General features: G+C 41.4%; 1 protein-coding gene across 8 annotated transcripts in view; it reads left to right on the forward strand.

Moving 5' to 3' along the window:
* Positions 1–519: 519 nt before the first annotated feature.
* The window catches only part of FGF1 (fibroblast growth factor 1), a 47,419-nt gene continuing 27,435 nt past the window's right edge, over positions 520–20,503 (forward strand). For 2 of the 8 annotated variants that reach the window (XM_081321160.1, XM_081321158.1), the window contains exons 1-3: positions 520–850; positions 17,943–17,988; positions 20,408–20,498. The gene's annotated coding sequence lies outside the window, so the exon portion shown is untranslated. Of the gene's footprint in view, positions 851–934; positions 1,172–17,942; positions 17,989–18,904; positions 18,968–20,407; positions 20,499–20,503 lie in introns of those variants that run through there. The other 6 variants (XM_081321155.1, XM_081321156.1, XM_081321159.1 and 3 more) reach the window with 6 other exon arrangements.

Here is a 20,503-nt window from a genome sequence, read left to right on the forward strand (position 1 = left end):
CTGTTAAGACAAAAGGACCCTAGGAGATAAGATGAAGCAGAGGGAAAGAGAGGACTTCATGCCCCTTTTCTTTTAAAATCAGATACCATCTTACTTACATGTCATTTTATATACGATCAGACAGTCTGGGATTTTTTTAAAAAATGGGTCTGCCATCATTCTGCCTAATTTTGCCCTAATACTACCACACTTTGGAGAGAGAGAAAAATGATGGGAAACACTTGAAGTCCAACGGGTGAGCAGTCCACTCTTTCCTTAGAAGTGACAGTCTGAAAATGTCTCTGCAGCTCAGCTGAACAGTCCATCTAATTCAGTTATCAACCTAGAAGGAGCCCATTGGAGGGTGATTCATTTGAGCATGGAGCTGCTGCAGCAGCTACTGCCTGCCAAGGACTGCTAGTCACTCCGATGATTTGCCTTTTCTTATTTACCCGGGGGCTGTTTCATGTTTCCTCCCTCCTCTCCTGTCACTTCTTTCTGCTCTTTGTGAACTTGTGGTTTTAGGTGGAAAGGGTTTCTTTTCCCTGCTCCATCCAGCAGGATCTCTGAGACCACAGGACTTCTCTTATCCCACAGAGCCTTTGCTGGAGTGGACACCATTTTGGAAACCTTCCAAGCCCTGATATGCACGTTGTGGCCTGTCACATTTGTTCTCCACGGTAACAGGGAGAGGAGCAGACGGAAAGCACAGGCAGCATCTGAGTGAAACTGTACAGGCATCAGAGTCAAGGGAAAGAAACCTGCAGCTGGGTTGGCACCCTTCTCTTTTGCTGCTCGGATCACCCAAGCTTTGCTTCCAGATCCAGACGGCGAAAGCTTCAGCTCTGTCAGCTGAACTGCCCTCTAGCAGGTAAGATAATATTACCCAGAGATGGCCAAGAATGCTTGAGCAAGCAGGACATGGATGAGAAAGAGACAGAAAGCAGAGAAAAGCCTGAGACGTCTTGTATAGATTACTGAGAACTGTAAAAGACAGATAATCTAAAAATGACTTCCTTCTCCCTTGAGAATCCATCCAGGCTATAAAGAGAGAGACTTACTCAAGGGCTCCTTTCCATTCATATGTGTGCCCAGGGACAATCTTAAAAACTAATGATCCAGAATTCGGAAAGGCATCCTTCTTCCCCATCTCTGCACTTTTATTAGTGATGGGTCCACCCCTTGAAGACAGGTGAGGAGGTCATGGGAATGTTCTAAGAAGATTTGCTAGAGGGCATCAGGGAAAGATTAATTTTGCTTAGATGCCAATTCTCTAGCTTCTGCATTAGCAAGAATGACAATACTGATCCTAGATATAAGTTATCTTTTTACCTGTCTTTAATTATACAAAGCCTTTCAAGCTATCTATGCCATCCTAAGTGGTGCAAAGGATTTTGCCTACTTGTTTGCTTTTCTTTTGCTAAATTCCCCACTGTAAGAAATCTGTAAAGTAATGGAGTTCCCACATTGGAAGTCAGTTTACCCTCTTCTCTTCCTTGAGTTTTTTTTCCACATCAAACAATTGGGACAAATGGCTCAGGAGAGGTCGAGAACCCTCTGCAGGCTTCCTGGTCAATCAAAATGTTCTGCTGTTTCACTCCAAGTGTTGATACTTTAGAGCAGGTGGAACAGTTAACTGTGCTGGTGGTGCTGGCTTGGAATTGCATGTGTATTTTTAAGAGTGTGTACAACGTGTCTTTCCATTTGTTTCTACTTGTGATCTGCTGTGTTCTGAATCACATGGGTCTAATGGAACATATCTCACCATCTTGATATAAAGCCAAAACGTTTCCTTGAACACTGCATTCACTCATTGCTTTTGTAATACTCTGGCTTACAACAACATGGGTAGCAGTGAAAATAATGATATGGTCCAATTACATTTGTTCTAAACCTAGAAAAAAATATATCCAGTGTTATTCTAGTGCCTGATGACTCTCAGATATCCAGTAATGGATTGTTTGTTTGTTTGTTTTGGCTTATCAGTCAAATGAAATACTGTTTCATGGACTATTTTGGGATACTGCTGTAGCTGGATCTTACCCCAGAACAGGGAACCAAGCATGTTATTAGTACCTGTGTTGGCATATGTTTGCCAGAGCTTTCCAAGGGATGAAATGGTTTGCTGGAGCATGCTTTCTTTTCCCTGTCTTTGTATAAAGCCATAGAGACATATGCTCACAGTATTATTTTTACTTGCACTCAAGGATCACTAGATGACTGAAGTCCCTACAACCAAAGAAATCTGTTGTAGAATAATTTTATTTTAATTCCATTTATATCCCGCCCTTCTCCGAAGACTCAGGGCGGCTTACAAGCTTAGCAGTAGCCTTCATTCTATGTATATGCCTGCTTATTAGGGCTTTCACACACACCCCAAGCAGCATTATTACAAAGTCAGCTTAATTGCCCCCAACAATCTGGGTCCTCATTTTACCTACCTCGGAAGGATGGAAGGCTGAGTCAACCTTGAGCCTGGTGGGATGCGAACCTGCACTAATTGCAGGCAGCTGGTGTTACTTAAGGAGGCATTAGCCCACTGCTCCACCAAGGCTCTTGACAATTAAGTTGCATCCCAGGGCTTATTACCAACATAATATTTGTTGATATGAAAGAGGATTTCATTTATCTCAGGAACTCCCGGCAACTTTATTTGATACCTGGGGAAAATTTTTCTTTGCTGAATGATGCACACAAGTCTGGTGTCTTAACTGAGCAGAAATCAAACCCTGATTCCATCTCTTCTGAAACCACATTTCTAGCAGATCCTGAATAATAACTTCAAGGGAAATACTGTATAATGTGTGATCATTGGGTAAGATTTATGGGAAAAACATCATATCTGAGAGTTTCCTACTATTCTAAGTATGAAAGAGTGATACAATGTACAGTATGTCTCAAGACAATACCGAAAAAATGTCACTACTGAAGCTTAAATTTTTGGGGTATAAGATAAAAATAATAGAGATGGGTTACTTATTCCTCCCCCCTTCCCCACATGTACGTATCTATTCTTCTACTTATGGGGGAATATCTTTTACTTCATGGATAGAAAAGCATTCATGAAGCCATTTTAAGTGGGAAAAGAGATAGAGGGGAAATGATTCTCACAAGGATTGTTTGTTTCAATGTTATTTTGCTCAGGAGGATTCAAACCATTGTAAGTGATTCAAACAGAATCAGAGAAGCATTTATGCCTCCGTTTTAAGCTTCCTTTATCCCTGTAGTTCCTTTACCATCTCTTTTTCTAATTAAAAAAAACATGACAGAAAACTTCAATAATTTCAAAAGAAAAGTTATATGACGGTAAGTACATCTTGGTATACATAATATTGCATTAGATTTCCTCCCTTGGTGTGGGCAAAGTCACCTAAGGCATTCCACAGAAGACTTCAATACTGGAAAGAAGGTTTGAGTGCTCTAATTATGTGCAGGCAGTAGACAAGAACGTGACAGCAAGCTGTCCCCTGACACCACTGGATGACCTCGCCAGGGCTCGTTGCCTTGGAAGAGTGAGGAAGATTTTCAGGGATGACTCACACCCTGGACGGTATCGCTTTACTCTCCTACCATCCGGTAGGAGATATAGGAGTATAGCCAGCCGTACCAACAGGCTGAAAAATAGCTTTTAACTGTGGGCTGTTAGGCTTTTAAATGGGATATAATCTCTGTGAACTTATGCAGAATTGACTTGGGAGGCCGGTGTGTGGTGTAGTTGGTTCACATAGTGTGGTGGGATGGAGGGTTTGTTGTCACTGTGTGTTGGGGGGAGAGAGCACGGGGGGAGGCTCAGCTAATCTCAATGTACACATCTTGTACTTTGACAATAAAGGTTTATTATTAAAAGGTTCCACATCCCTTTTCTGAACTTCCCCAACCCCAAATTATCTATCACCCTCTAGTTGTAAGAAGTGAGCGTAACAGAGTGAGCGCCTGTTACTCGTCCCAGCTTCTGCCCACCTAGCAGTTCGAAAGCACGTAAAAATGCAAGTAGAAAAATAGGGACCACTACGGTGGGAAGGTAACAGCGTTCCGTGCGCCTTTGGCGTCTAGTCATGCCGGCCACATGACCACGGAGATGTCCTCGGACAAGCGCTGGCTCTTCGGCTTTGAAACGGAGATGAGCACCGGCCCCTAGAGTCGGAAACGACTAGCACGCATGTGCGGGGGAACCTTTACCTTTACCTTTTAGTTGTAAGAATTGTAAGGGAATCAAAGCCAAGATGGAGGAACCGATCTCCTAATTCCAAGCCCATTTGATAATGACCTCTCTCCAGCCTTTCTAACATCTTGTACTGGGCCTTCCTGGTGTCAGAAATGTTAATAAACAGTTTTGGAAGCAAGTGGAAGAGGCCAGAGGGAAGAATCTAAGGATTTGATACTTCCTGCTTTGACATTGGAGCCCTCAGTCAAAAGCACCCACCCATGCATTCTTAATTAAACCAACTTTAATTACATATGTAACTCAAACAATTTTTTTTAAATTCACATGAATAAGGCTACTTATACGGTGGTTTTTTTCTCTCTCACAAGGATAAGGCTACTTATAGGGTGTGTGTCTTTTTCTCACAAGGATAAGGCTACTTATAGAGTGGGTTGAACTATCTACTCAGATTCTCCATGGGTGGAAACTGGGCTATTTCTTTTGTAATATCCAGAACTGAAATTGTAATACAGATAGTGGTGTTTCTTTGTCCTCAGTGATGCCTTTGAGAGAGTATGTAGGCCATAGGGTTTTTTTCCCATGTGTAAAAACTACAAAGAATCTTATGTTTACCCAAAATATGAAGACATGTGTAATGGCACAGGCTTTGGGAGAGGTATATATTATAAGATGTATGGAACATTATTTTGTTCATTTATTTACTTTAATGAATTGCTTCCTATGAAACCAGGTGATTTACTAGTACACAATTTAAAAGTATTCAAATACAAAGATAACATGTTAAAAATAACATATGACAGAATATGTCAAGTACAAGAAAACAGGAACCAGGACAGAGTCCAAAAGTACTACAAGTTTATTTCATGCTACCTGTACATAAGAATCTGAACTATTAATAGTCAAGGCAAATTGGCACTAGATAAGAGTGAATGGAATTCATGGGTGGCTGAACTTAGGTCTCTTGTGGGAAGTAGTGATTCCAAATTGATGACCCATTTGATCTCGCCCTTGAGCTCAGCCTCGTCAACTCCTACACAATAATTTAAAAAGCAGTGTGTGGCAAAAAAGGCAGAACCAAGCAAATTCACAAATTGAAAGACAAAGACAACACTGAAAGAAGAGGCTAAGCAAAGTGTCAGGTTTTTAGTAGGCATCCAAAAGATGTAAGACATTTTGGATTTCAGTGGAGGGAACATTCTAGAATACAGGTACTACTGCAGAGAAGACCTGCATGTAAGCAAATACAAATTTATACTTTATCGTTTGGCAGTGAACAAGGCAAGATTTCATTAGAGGTTCTTAACAATCAACCATCAGTTCATAGAAAGTGAACCTAGCCCCAAATTGCATATGAGCTTATTGGTCAGAAGTAAACCCTTGAATCTAGCTTGGTGGTTAATTGATAATTAATATTATTATAAAGTAACACGTGAACAATGAAAACAGGTCAGTAAATACATATCAAAGTGAAAATGGTAGGGGGAAATGAATAGCATTTACCTGTGAGTGTTTCATGTAAATCCTTCATCACCTTGAAAACATATTTGAATAATCAATTTAAATGTAATGGTTTTTCATTTCTACTATATAATTCGTATACTGTTTGTTTATTTGTTTGTTTGTTTGTTTAAAAAAGTGCAGGATTTGCTTAACTTACCAATTTCATCTGACTTTGCTATTTTTGTTTTGTGAATTTGTTGGGGAAGCCTGTCCTGAGTGATAAAGTAAAACTCAAAAGAATTGTGAAGAAATGAACTTTCCAGTTACATCCTGAAAACACCATTTTTAACTTGTATAGTAACATTTATTAATTAGGGTTGCCCCCATTTTTCTACTTGATCTTTTTGCAAGGGTTGGAATTAGCAATGTTGAATGCATAAGTATTAGTCCGGGTATAGTAATTTCATAACAATTCCAAGAATTACCTTTATGTAAACTGCATTCCTGAGCATTAATTAAGCTCATAAATCTCAGTTATAAGTTTCAGTTATAGTGTTTTGTCTACTTGTAGGTTTTGTATGGATTTGCCTTTGATAACATCTGGGAAATTAACATATCAGTTTGACTTATCAGAAGAATGAGTCACTGAAAGCATGTTATGTCAATGTTTTATTATCCATCCAAGTAGAGGATGCTTGGCTAGGGAAGGTCTTGAGGCTGCTGTTGTGGATTCATCATCTTGATAAATACAGGTAGTTGTTGACCTAGGACCATTTGTTTAGTAACCAAAGTATTCTTTTTGAAATGATTTGCATATTATTGGAGAAATCCCAATAATATGCCAAAATAATTTCAATTGAAAGTTGAGTTTGAGAGGACTTCCGGTGGCTGCGCGGCGCCGGAGACAGCCTTCCCGGGCTGCCCGCGGCTCAGCTGAGTGATTTTCGCCCGAAACAGCGCCGATCAGCTGTTCGGGCGAATTTGAAGCCCCCTCCTTGGGAGAAGAGGAGGGGGTGAGGCCCCAGGTAGGGGTTGAGTTCTCCGGGGCCGCCTGAGCTTTAGCTTGGGCGGCTGAAGGATTGAACTCCCCCGTAGCCTGGGTGGCTCCCAGCTGGTCAGCGTCTCTGCTCCGGACTTCATGGAGCAGAGCCAGGCGTCTGCGACCACCCCTGCCTGAAGGAAGGACTATGGAATAAAAGGAGCAGGCAGAGCGGTACAAGAGGAAAAGGTGAAGAGGATTATTATATTCTACTCTCTAGCTTGATGGACTTTTTAAACTTAAAGTGAAAGTGCGTCACAAGTGAAAAAGATGGCGGCTAAACCTCCCTCAAAAACTCTTCGGAGTGCTGGAACTTCTCCGGTACAACAATCATCATTGCAGGCGTTGCACCTTCCTGATGTATTGACATCGAAGGATTTACAAGATGCTCTTGAAAAACATGCCCAGGTAATTCTGGAATCAGTGGGTGATAAATTTGCACAGATGGAGGCGAAATTGGAGAAATTGGAGGAGAGAATGGAAGAGAGGATGGAACAGAAGTTCAGGGTGATGAAGGTAGACATTTTGTCCTCAGTGTATAAAGTGGCTGAATGTGTGGAAGAATTGGAGGAAAAAGTGGAAGATTTGACTCAAAAGAATGCCATATTAGAAGCAAAAGTACTGGAGAATGAAGATTTAAGAGACAAAATGGACAGAGAATTGAGTCTTGTTCAATATTACCAGATGCAGTTTGCTGTTAGAATTAGAGGTTTAAAAGAGAATATTAAGGAAGATCTAAAGCAGCTGATTTCTGAGGCTCTGGAAGTGGTATTGAATCAGCCAGCATCTGAAATAAAGGGAGGCATGGATAAAGTGTTTCGTGTGAATTCATGGATTGCAAGACAGAGAAAGCTGCCTAGAGATGTGGTGGTTTATTTTACTAAGAGGGAAATTAGAGATGAAGTTATACAAGTTGCCTATGATTCTAAAGTGGTGATTGCTGATCAAGAAGTTTTGGTTTTAAAAGAAATTCCTCCAAAGATTTTAAGGAGAAGGAAGGATTTCATATTCCTCGTGCAAGAGCTTAAGCAACGAGATATAAGGTTCAGATGGGAGATTCCAGTTGGGTTGATGGTGATGTATGAAGGTAAAAGGTACCGTCTGATTACTGTGATGCAGGCGCGAGATTTTTATAATAACGTCTTAAAAGCAACCTCATTATCACTTCTGGAAGCTGCAAAGGGATCTGGAGAAGGAGAACATCAAGAGATTGAGGATGGACAGATAGAGGAGAATGGTGCTGGAGGAGATCAAGCTACAATTTCTTTGGATGATCCTGGAGAGCGGAGGGTGACGCGTGCTGCTTTAAAACGATCAAAAAGAAAATAATAAAAGAGCAAGACCAGCAGAAGTCTATGGAACTTCCACAATGAACACCTAGGAAGTTATCGCAATGGACACGTGGGAAAAGATTTGGGTTAGGAACGTAAAGAGAGAACTTTTATAAAATGCTTTATAGATGGCATTTAGATCCTAAAAAGTTTGCAAGTATGTATCCGGACTATCAGCCAAAATGTTGGAGATGTGGAGATCAAGGCTTTTTGGATAAAAATTTGGTGGAATATGTAGAAGATTTTTAAGCAAAGGATAAAGTTTTGTTCGCAAATTTTTTGGTTTTTTTTTTTCTTTGTTGGGGATAATTGCGGACGTTACGGTTGTGGATACTAATTATGTGAAATTTAATTACGGCAGCAAGACTTTTGATAGCTTAGTAATGGAAGAAAGAGGAACTGCCGATTATAGGAGAGTGACTTCAAAGATTTTTGACCTGGCAGAGATGGTGTAGATTTTGGCCTAAGATTTTTCGCAAGAACGTTATATTATGGAATGGAGAAAATGGATTTATAGGGTTAAGAAGTTTCATGTAGCATTTGAATAAGTCTTCTTTCTTTTCTTCTTCTTTTTTCCTATTTTTGTTTTTCTATATATATTTAATATATATATATATATTATCCTATATAAGCTAGAGAGTGATGGATTTTAGAGTTTATGGATGTTAGTATATGGTTGTTTATGATTGTTTTTTTTTATATACCTTGTACTTAGCTCTGGGAAGTCGGGGGGGGGAGGGGGGGAGGGGGGAGAGGTAGGGGGGGAGGGAGAAGGGAGGGGGAGGGGGGATTTTTAAAGGAAAAATTGTATGTTAAAACTTTTTAATAAAAAAAAAAAAGAAAGTTGAGTTTGCATCCTCTTGAAGGAAGCCCCCTTCCACTGTAATAATTAAATTCAAAGGATAATGAATAACCAATTATTCGCCAACCCTTGTTTGTAACTAAGATAATCACTGAAAAATTATATTTAAGATAAATATCATAAAGGTTGGAGATGCATGCTTATCTATTAATTCTTATGTATGATACTGCAGTATTTCTTTTTTCTGTCTACTCCTTACGTGCTTATTTAAGACTGTCCTTGTTATCTGGTAAGAGAACAAACATATATTTTAAGAACTTTTCTTAATGGTATGATAGTCCCATCATTGCTTCTTCCTTCTGGTACCAATTGTGCAGGCCAGTTGTAGCAAGAGTAATAGGATAGTTGTTATAAAATGAATTCAAAAGCCATCTTGGGAATTGCACCCATAATAAGAAAAATAAAATGCTATTTCCTTCCTTAAATACATAAAAGAAAAGGAACTTCCTTCCATTTTATTTAAGTCAGCTATAAACAGAGTTCTGTGCCTTTCAGAGCCATGCCAAAAATCAGGTTCGTACTGTGTCCAGACTTAAATAATAAAGAATTGATTATTTATGGGTGAGTATCAATTCTTCTCAGCATTAGAGCTTTCTCCAGTGAGCTACAGTAGGTCTTCACATAATGTGTTAGACTTCACTGTATGATGATTTGAGCCAGGTCATTTGTGCCTTGAGTGAGAACTCTGGATTGTTTAATGAGCCATTTGTTCTTCTTGTTGTCATTTTTTTTGTTTTGTTTTGTTTTGCTATCCATGGTGTTCTCGACACCTAATTTCAGACATGTCAATACTATTTCTATCCTGCTTCTTCCAAATCCAACTTTTGCTTCTCTAGGGGGTCACAGAGAATACTATTATCTGAACTATCCTAATCTTTGTAAATATAGGCATATTGTAACCTCTTTTCCAAGGCCTTTGTGGCTGCTGTACCAAACACTAATCTGCAGCAAATTCGTTGATTGCTTTTTTTACCTTTACATTTTTGCTTGATTCCAAAAGCGAGAAGTTATCTACCATTTCAGTGTCTTCACTGTCTATCTTTCATTATTTCTCCTTAACATTTCCATTTTTACATTCCAATGCTCCTCCTTTATTTGTGTGTGTGTATGTGTGTTCTGAATAGTAAGCCATAGGATTTTCTGTCTGAAAGCATCAAATTCCAGTCCTTTTCAATTTGCTGATGTCTAAGAATGACAATGTGCAGTCAATTAATGTCATCTTTCCCTGAATTGAACTGTCCCATGTCATTTTTTCTGGTTCTTGATATAAGATTCCAGCTTTGGATTTTGTATTTCCTGCAGTTACATCAGCAACTGGATGCCCTTAAGGTTTTAATCAAGGTATGAAAGACCATTTTTCAGCATTCGCATGCTGAAAACCTCTCAGCTCATTCTCAATAGCTGGACCTATTTCAGTACATTTCAGTCTGGAATTTAGACCAGAACAGCACTGGTGAGAGTAGTTACCCCAAGCCTCACCCTATACTCCAAATCAGGGGTCTTGAACCCCCGGGCCCTGGCCCACTACTAGGCTGTGGCCTGTTTAGTCAGTGCACATGCGTGCATGTGTGCAGCTCAACTTGCACAAGCGGTATGCCAGCGCACACGCACGTAATTCAACTTGCACGAGCAGCAGGCCAGTGTGCTTGTGTGTGCAGCTCAACTTGTGCGAGCAATGGGTTGGCACACTCACGTGTGCGCAGCTCAGGTTACACAAGTGGGGGCTAGTGTGCACGCATGTGCAGTCAGGTTGTGCAAGCAGTGGGCCGGTGCTCATGCATACACACACAAACACACATACACCACACCAGCCCACTATTTGCACAGGCCAGTTCCCCTCTCTCCCCCCCCCCAGTCACCAAGCTGTAAAGGTTGGGGACCACCGCACTGAATATTCTTAGTCTCTATGATCATCACATTCAGCTTTTTGCTGCCTCCATTCCAGTTAATTAGTTGCTATTTTCTAGGAGTTAGTCAATATGGTGTCTAAGTAGTATAGCACATTTTATGAGGACTGTATCCAGATTCAGTTTGGAAGTGTCAAGTGAATTTAGGAAAATGCCTAGACAGTGTCTCTTAGTCAGTATCAAGCATCCTTCCCTACCTTCAAAGAAGTTTTAGACTGGGAAATAGACAGTATTATTCAGTCGGTCAGTCAGTCAATCAGTCAGTCTGACTCAGTAAAAGCTACCTGGATTTCCTGATCCATAAGATAATATCACTTTATTAAAAAGGCTTGGGAGTTAGAAAGTGAAACGTATCGGAAGTAGTTACATGCCCTCTATTAAATAGTTAAGCATTTTCAGAGAGACAATAACCTGTATCAGACTGGTCTCAATTTTGAACATGTGTAAATTACTCAATACGTTTTTTTGGCCCTCCCCAACATAAACAATCTTAAAAGTAACAACACAACAACCACATAAAATATTACATGATGTTGAACAAATGCACAGGGAACATAGTTATTACAACAGCTGGTATTACAGGATAGGAGTATGGGGGTGGGAAGTATCATATCAGGAACAACCTGCTATATTATGTATAGTGACAGTCTATATATGCAATAATTCATAAATAAATGAGATATACACCCCAAAGCCTAGTATTTCTGGTAATCTCATGAGATATTGTAATACAGATGGGTATTAGTTCATGAAGAGGTGAGGGTTACATGGAAGCTGAAATATATATGTCTGGAATAAATAATGCAAGTCAAAATGTTTTTCTATTTACATCATTAATCTTGGGCACAATTTGGTTTTTGAGAACTAGATTTAAAGTTCTGGGAACTGGTTCAACAGGTGTAATTGTAGTGGAAGACCAATTTTAGGACTGCATATTTTCTATCTTCCGTCTAGATTAATGCAGATATTTTAAAAAGTCCTTAATTAGATTTCTCAAAACTGCAATCAAGAAGATAAATTTAGTTCATCTCACCTCCCCACTCCCATCCTCATTTATCATTCTTTGAAGGCTAACCTTTTTGGGCCAGTTAGCTTTTATAATTGAAGGCCTTAAAGTAAATATATTGTTTTGTATATGTGTTTAACTGATCCCAAATTACAGGATGAAGCTGCAGGCAAGTACTATAACCACTGTAAGCCACCAGTCTTTTCTGTCTATCAGAAAAGGGTTGAAGAGTGTATCCATGATCCAGACACTTACTCTGCTCCTACTGTTTCTGTCTCACTGCCATTAAACAAAAGCTAGTTTATTTTCTCTTGGTGCTTTAGCATATATAGTTTCCTTCTCTTTCATGTTCCTCTTTGATTTTCTGTCCTCTCCAGTGAGAGAACAAAAAATAAAGGGTATGTATCTTTATGACGATGTCTATTGAATTCAGAATGAGGCAAACAAATGGACAACACATTTCAGCAGTAGCAACGTGGAAGAAGGAGACAACTGAGAACCTCTTCCCCACAATCCCTCAACATTGGGAATCAAAACTGCAAATAACTACTCAATAGTTAGAAAAATAACGGACACCAATAGTAGACTGTAGATGTTCATTGAAATGATTATGCTTAGTTTCCAGAAGACTTTGTAATAAAATTTCATACTGTACTATGTGTAACTTTTCTTGCTTTAGTGGGAACATGAAGATATTTGTACAACACCCGTATGTATTGAATACAATAGATTCACTGCATATATGTGTTGTACAAGTATGTGAACCTCTATCATTCTCTCTCTGCATAGATCTATCTAGGCTTGCCAGACGAAACATCAAAATATAGATATAATAAGCCCATTATTATATATGATATATGATCTCCTTGGGATTCTATTGCAATAAGCAACAATAAACTAAAAAAATGTGATCATTTGAACATTTAAATCTGGAAATACAAAGGTTTGTGTTTAGATCACAACCCACAAATAGAACTTGTTTTGACCAATCATACTGTTGTCAACGCTGCTAACATTGGATGTTCTTGCTTTGACAACAGATGGAAATGTACCCATCTTTTCTCTTTTGCTTTTAGAATTAGTTGATGTTGGGAGGGGGAATAGGGATGAGAGTCCAGCTAGTCATAACAATAATAACTGAGCCGTGGGAACCCAAGGACATTGGGCCCAGAGCTGATAGTGTTTTGGCGGGCTGGAGAGCTGGGGAAAAAGCCTGAGCTTCAAGCTAATTGGGGAATGTGATTTATGACTGTTTATTGGAGGAGGGAATTGCACTTTGTTACTTTGTATCCAGGGGAGGGGAATTTAGTTTCTGGTTTCAACTATGTAGTGCCGATACTTTGTTTCTTGAATAAAAGATGTTTCTTGAATAAAAGACAATGCCTTGAAGTTCTTTTGAAGAGTTTCATCTGTCGAAACCAAGACAACTGTCAAAACGTGGGGCAGGTGGGAAAACAGCCTCCACATCATCATATTTGAGATAGCAAAACAAGAAGTCACTTCAATGGTTTGTGTTTAAGGTCACAAGTACACAGTAATGTGTGGAGCTTTCCTTCTCTTGGCTAGTGAGAAAGAGGGCAACTTAGCCAGCTAAATATTACCTGCAAAGATGATCCAACATATAGCTTGCATGTTTTTGTTTTTGTGCCTTTAAGTCAGTTGACTCTAGTAGACTCCTGGGAACTGCCTGGACAGGCTCCTTGCAGTTTTCTTGGCAAGATTTCAGAAGTGGATTGCCCTGACCTCCCTTCTAGGGCTGAGAGAGGTGGAGTAGCCCAAGGACTTCCAAAGGCTGGTTTAGAATTCATGGCCTCCCACTTTCTAGCCTGATTCCTTTAGCAAAAGAGAAAAATTCAAAGGCACGCATGCATATCCCCTTCCCATTATTCCTATTCCATTTTTGCCATAACAGCCTTATATTTGTTTCTAGATATGACTATATATAAAACTTGGATGTTGCTACAGGAGGTGGGGAATCGAACACAGCATAGAATCCCAGGAGGGAATTTCTATTTGCAGAACAGCCTATTTTATAAGTGACAAGGTGCATTGCATCCATTTACAGGATTTAATTATAAAAAAGGACCCAGAACTAAAAGTACTGGCAACTAAAACTTATAATTTCGTTGTCCGGTGTTAGAATACTGAAAACCCTTCATTTACTCCTTTGCTTTTTCTGGAGGTGTCTGCGAGTGTTTGTTTTGGTCAAGAGAATGGAGGGGGTATCACTGCAGCTTCCATGACCTACTCTAAGCAATTGAGAAAACACAATCTTCATGTAAACAACTAGTTTTTAAAAATGCAATGCAGAGCCATTTTTTGTGAATATAATTGCCATTCTCATTCATAAATGCAGATTTTCCCCAGTTACTTTAATTTGCCAAATACAAATCCTTGGCTGAACCTTCCTTCCCATACTGTATTTCCATTATTAAAAAAGAAAAGAAAAGGAATTAACCCAAAGATGCTTTTTCAATAGGCAACTGGACTTTCGGGGGGGGGGGGTTTGAAGATGTTTCCCTTTCTCAACCGAGAAGCTTCTTCAGGCTCTGACTGGTTGGTGGGGAGCTGAAGAAACTTCTTGCACGAGAAGCGAAACATCTTCAAAGAAAAACAAGAAAGTCCAGTTGCCTCCTGAAAAAGCACCTTTGGGACAACCATGACCTGGATGACTGAGAATCTCCATAGACATTTAACAAGGAATTAACTTGGGAAAAGAGGAATGGATAGATTGGAATTCATGGAATGTACCCAGAGTAGAGAAAAATGTTGTACTTCGGGAATGTTGTACTTAGCTACTGCTAAGCTACTGCTAAGCTTGTAAGCTGCCCTGAGTCTTCGGAGAAGGGCAGGATATAAATAGAATTTAAAAAAAAAAATAATAATAAAATTAATTTTTAAAAAAGTTAAAATGGAATTTTTCAATTGATATCACATGTCTACTGATATTTTTTCAACCAAAATATTAATTTGAATTTGAATTTTGAATTTTATTGAATTTATATACTGCCCTTTCCTGTAGGACTCAGGGCGGTTTACAGGGCATAAAAAACGTCAATACAAAAATTAAGAACAATTAAAAAGATTAAACTAAATCCCTGAAAAAATATAAAACATATAAAACCCCAGTTAAAACCCCAATTAAAACTCAGCCTGGGCCGGAAAGCTCGAAGAGCCAGGTCTTCAGGTCTCGGCGAAATGATCGAAGGTCGGGGGCAGTCCTAAGCTCCACGGGCAGCTGGTTCCAAAGGGCAGGCGCACCCACAGAGAAGGCCCTCCGCCTGGGTGTTATCCGCTGGCATTCTTTTACTGGCGGCACCCTGAGAAGGCCCTCCCTGTGGGAGCGCACAGGACGAAGGGAACTTGATGCCGGCAGCAGGTGTTCCCTCAGATATCCTGGACCCAAGCCATTTAGGGCTTTATAGGTCATCACCAGCACCTTGAATCTCACCCGGAGGGCAACCGGAAGCCAATGCAGCTCACGGAGCAGAGGTGTTACATGGGAGTAACGGGAAACCCCCATCACAACTCACGCGGCTGCATTTTGCACCAGCTGAAGCCTCCGAGTGGTCCTCAAGGGTAGCCCCACGTAGAGAGCGTTGCAGTAGTCTAAACGGGAGGTCACGAGCACATGAGTGACTGTGCGTAGGGCATCTTGGTCCAGGTAGGGTCGCAACTGGCGCACCAGGCGAACCTGGGCAAAAGCCCCCATGGTCACGGCTCCTATATGGTCTTCAAAACTGAGCCGCGAATCCAGGAGGACACCCAGGTTGCGAGCCCTATCAATGGGGGGGTAACACCTCACCCCCCCCCATCATTAATGATGGAATAGTCTGGTTAACCCGAGATGCCGGTATGCACAGCCACTCAGTCTTGGCAGGATTGAGACGAAGCCTGTTTCTCCCCATCCAAACCCGGACTGCCTCCAGGCAGCGGGACATCACAGTGAGGGCATCACTGGGTTGGTTCGGGGCGGAGAAAAAAAGTTGGGTATCATCAGCGTACTGATGATACCCCACCCCAAAACCACGAATGATCTCGCCCAGCGGCTTCATATAGATGTTGAACAGGAGGGGAGAGAGAACCGACCCCTGAGGGACTCCACAAACGAGAGGCCTCGGGGCAGATCTCTGCCCTCCCGTCAACACCGACTGCGAGCGGCCCAGGAGATAGGAGGAGAACCACCGTAAAACGGTGCCTCCCACTCCCAACCCCCTGAGACGCCGCAGTAAGATACCATGGTCGATGGTATCAAAAGCCGCTGAGAGATCTAATAGGACTAGGACAGAGGAATAACCCCTGTCCCGAGCCCACCAGAGATCATTCACCAGCGCGACCGGGCCTGAAACCCGATTGGTACGGGTCCAGATAATCAGTTTCCTCCAGGAACAGGGGAAGCTGATGCGCCACCACACTCTCAACAACCTTCACCAGAAAACAAAGGTTGGAGACCGGACGATAGTTGTTTAAAACAGCTGGGTCCAGGGCAGGCTTCTTGAGGAGGGGTCTCACCACCGCCTCCTTCAAGGCGGAGGGGAAGATACCCTCCTTCAAGGAAGCTGTTATTACTGCCTGGAACCAGCCTCGTGTCTCCTCCTGGGCCACAAAAACCAGCCAGGAGGGGCACGGGTCCAATAAACAGGTGGTGGAGCTCAGCCTCCCTATAATCCTGTCCACATCATCAGGGGAAACAGGATCAAACTCAGTCCAGATAACATGCTCAAGACCGTCCGATTCCTCCACATCAGACTCTGCCCAGTCCGAGTCCAAACCGGTCCGTATCTGAGCGATTTTGTCTGTCAGATGATAGCTAAACTCCTCGGCCCAACCATGCAAGGGATCCTCCCTCACCTCCTGGTTAAGAAGGGAGCGAGTCACCCTAAACAGGGCGGCCAGTCGATTATCTGCAGACGCGATGAGGGCAGCGAAATAATTCACCTTCGCTGTCCTCATCGCCGCAAGATAAGACCTTATGAAGGTTCTTAACTGCAATCGGTCAGATTCGGACTGGATGGACCTCCAACCGCTCTCCAGACACCGTCTCCGACGCTTCATCTCCCGGAGCTCCACAGAAAACCATGGAGCCCAACGGGATCTGCGCCGGGTCAGGGGTCACAAGGGTACAACACGGTCGAGTGCCTCGGTGGCCGCCCTTTCCCAGGCATCCACCATGGCATTGGCCGGGCTGTGAATGAGGGCGATGGGTATAGACCCAAGTCCCATCTGGAACCATTCTGGGTCCATTAGGCGCCTGGGGTGGAACCACCTGGTCAGTTCCGCAGCCCAGCGATGGAGGGTGGCATAGCGGAAGACCAGCCACAGGAGATAATGATCGGACCATGACAGGGGGAAAATGGCTGGCAAACCCCCTCCCAGATCATCCAACCACTGCCCAGATAAAAACACCAGGTCGAGAGTGTGACCCCCCCCAAACATGAGTCGGGCCCTGAATTACCTGGGTCAGGTCCATGGCCATCATGGAAGCCATGAACTCCCGAGCTAACTCTGACAACCCTCCCAGGGAAGGCAGGTTGAAGTCACCCAGCACTATAAGCCTGGGGAACTCCACCGCCAACCCTGAGAGGGTGTCGAGCAGCCCAGACAGAGCTGTTGCCACACAGCTGGGTGCCAGGTATGTGAGCAACAAGCCCATCTGGACCCGAGGGCCAAATCTCAGGAGGAGGGACTCACTCCTGCCTATCTGGACAATGGTGGTCTCCCGCGGACATAAAGTCTCCCGAATAACCACCGCCACCCCACCGCCCCTACCCTGAGCCCGTGGCTGGTGTAGCACACAGAAACCTGGGGGGCATAGCTCAGTCAGAGGGACCCCTCCCTCCGAGCCCAACCAGGTTTTGGTAATGCATAACATGACTAAATATAAGCCTGAGTATAAGCTTTTGTACTCTAGTATTGGTCTGAATATAGTACCAGAAAAGTAATTCATAGTCCATACAATCATTTTTATTTATATATTTGGGTTATATCCCATCTTGTCCTCTTGAAAATCATGTGTACAGCACCTCCTCCTCCATTTGTTCTGTCCTAAGCATTTCTAGGAGTATTTTGTGCTGAGAGAAAGTCACTGCCCCACACTCTATCAACAAGCCACATAATTCCATTTCCTATCTGATGTAATTGTGTTCTGCAAAGGAACTACCTTCTTAGAAGAAAATTATTTCAGGAGGTGTATTTATTCCTATCCCATTGTAGGTTACAAAGAAGAAGTATCCACTGTGAAATAAAGACGCAAGGACTGGTGAGTGAAATGAAACGAGTGAAAATTATCAGTACTATAACAAACACTACATATGTACCTTTTTTTCTCACTGTATTCGTTGCAAAATTCTGAATTAATCATTAATATCATCATCATCATCTTTTGACAGCCATAGATTGGAATTCTGCAATGCATATAGCAGTTCTTCTTCACCGTCATTTGCCATTCTTAATTCTGAAATCATTTTCAGCATTTAAAATAAAAAATGCAGATATATTGGGCATGCAGATCCCCATTCCCTCCATCCCTGACCATACCCTATGCCTCTTGAGAGCTTTCCATGTTCCTTGGCAAAAGAAATTTGGGGCTGTTTTGTACATGTTACCTAAAGAAGCACAATTGCTTTGTGTCTAAAAGTCATAGTTTGAACTGCACATTCCATGTGTTAGAGAACGGTTTGAGACAACTCATTGACTGGGTTGACATATTACACTAAGTCATCATATGTACTGTTTCTTTTGTATTGATGTTTATTGTATTGCTTGAATCCAGCCTTTGTCCGGAATGTGTACCCTCATGTTACACTTTGATGGTTTTTATGTATTAAAGTAAGAGAATGTTTTATATATCGGATTATCTGCAACCAATTTTACAATGTGTAAAAGTAGTTGAAAAGGAATATCAGGAGTATCTTCTCCACCAGTTCAGTAGTGCCCTGTCTTCCAATCAACTTCACTTTATTTTGCCCAGTGAACAGCTGAGCCCATCAAGGTAGAATTTAAAAGGAAGAAGAACAGCGTGCAGCCTTATATCAGCTGTTACCAGAGAGGAAGTTCATGTCATAATTGTCTGTTCTTCCTGGATATTGACACAGCAGGGATAAGAGGATGGTTTTGAATACCTTGTGGAAATAACAATTATAACAACGCATGGTTAATTGTTTCCATCTCCCCAGATTTGCAGAAGGATGTCTGCAAACATGATTTAGCCTCTCTTCCTCATGATAGCAGTACTATAGGTAGGTCACGCTGCCTTGAAACTCTGGGCTCAAATAACACCCATTCTACGTGTCTGGGGTCCTTAGTGTGAAAAACACAGTCTAAAACTAGATCTAATCCCAGATCTTATCTTTTGAAAATGGAGATGAGGGAAAATGTGATTTTTACATTTGGCTCCATTTGGACATTAGTTGTTTTTTTACTGGATTAACACACCTGAAGATAAAATATACCCTGTTTCAAGCTCCGGTCTCAGTGTGCAGGATAAATTCTGAGTGGTTGATTTGCTGACCACAAATAACTGGCCATTATTTATATTTTCAGGCAGGCCTAAAAAGTAAAGCAGAGGAAAAGGGACAGAATGGTGTCTAAAAATGGCATGGTGAAATAAACCTATTAAATGCCCTGCCTTGGTCCAGAGGTGATTGTTGTTTTTGTATGGGCTTATTTTCCTGAAATATGGAGCAGGAGGAAATGGCTAAGTGCTTTTGTAGGAGGTGATTCAGGGTAGGATTTTTGTGCTACGGAAGCCACACCTGCAGAAAACACCAAACAAACCTGAGTTATATTGCTTTTGCGGTCTGACATTTAGGTATATGTAAAAACAAAACAAGAAGGAACAGACAAGTCAAAGGAAAGTGATGGGAATATCTGGCTCAATTAACTACACCAGAGTGTCAACAGGGAGTCAACTATTTTAGATTTCTATCACGCTTTCTGTTTCAAAATATTTCAAAGCCCAGCCCTTCCAAATCAAAATACTGTCAAAACATTATCACTTTCCTTAGCAATTATCACAAAAATGATAATGAAATAAAATAGCCATAGTGTAGTATTCCCAGAAAATGTTTAACCACCAGATAGCAACCTAAACTGAGTCATCTAGAAGTTGAATAAGAAATAATTGAAAAACATATGAAGATTAATTTCTTTGGGCATTGAGCCAGATTCCATGTCACATATCACAAATTTCAATGCAACAATCCTTGGGCAGAGGTCCAAGGGGTTGAATGATTCATTAGATTTTCTTCTTTGAGGTTACTTAGAATGCCACGACTCCAGAGGAAGAATTCAGAAACCCATTTCTTTCCTTGCAGATATTTCCTTGGCCTTTATTTATTCAGTGTTACAGCTAAGTGCCAGAGAGAAAATGTATAGAGAATCACCGGGTTTTCTTGCTGTGTGCCTTGAAAAGCTCTCTTAAAGACTGGAAGACCTCCTGAGCAATCCTGAGTAAAACATAGGATCTGTTGGGGTCAAAAGAATCCCATCATAGAAAATTAGCTTGGATTCTAACAGATGTTACCTTTCCTCTTCTTTTCTCTTATGATATTAATGAAGCAATATCTGTCTTTTGTCCCAAAAAATTTTGGCATGGAACTTTGTCGAAAGTTGTCCAAAGCATTTTGTACCAAAGAATTTTTTCCAAACAATATCAGCATATCCTTTTCTTCTTGTAGCAACTAAATGTAGCTGAGATATACCACAGCAACAGGCCTAAGTGTAACTATTTAGCTAACAGCAAAGGTCCTGAATCTGGATTTCCTTGATGTAAG

This window comes from Vipera berus (assembly GCF_964194415.1).
Source record: "Vipera berus genome assembly, chromosome: 2".
NCBI lineage: Eukaryota > Metazoa > Chordata > Lepidosauria > Squamata > Viperidae > Vipera > Vipera berus.